Source organism: Empidonax traillii, unplaced genomic scaffold (assembly GCF_003031625.1).
Source record: "Empidonax traillii isolate 1590-97213 ecotype Southwest subspecies unplaced genomic scaffold, ASM303162v1 scaffold1662:size100254, whole genome shotgun sequence".
NCBI lineage: Eukaryota > Metazoa > Chordata > Aves > Passeriformes > Tyrannidae > Empidonax > Empidonax traillii.
Window position 1 is genome coordinate 6595 of NW_020956855.1, and position 216 is coordinate 6810.

The window sequence follows — 216 nt, forward strand, 5'->3', positions numbered from 1 at the left end:
TCTCTGCCTCGTTCGCACAATTCCACGGCGGAAGCTGCAGTGGGATAAACTGGCACCGGTGGGGTGGACTGGGATTGCTCTGGCTGCTCCTCAGCGTGGAACAGCCCCGAGGTCTCACCTCTCCGAGCAATCTCCTGGCTGCTGGTCCCTGTGCCACCCAGGCTGGGCACAGAGCTCCGCCTGGAGAAGCCTCCTGCAGAGTTTGGGTGGCCCCAA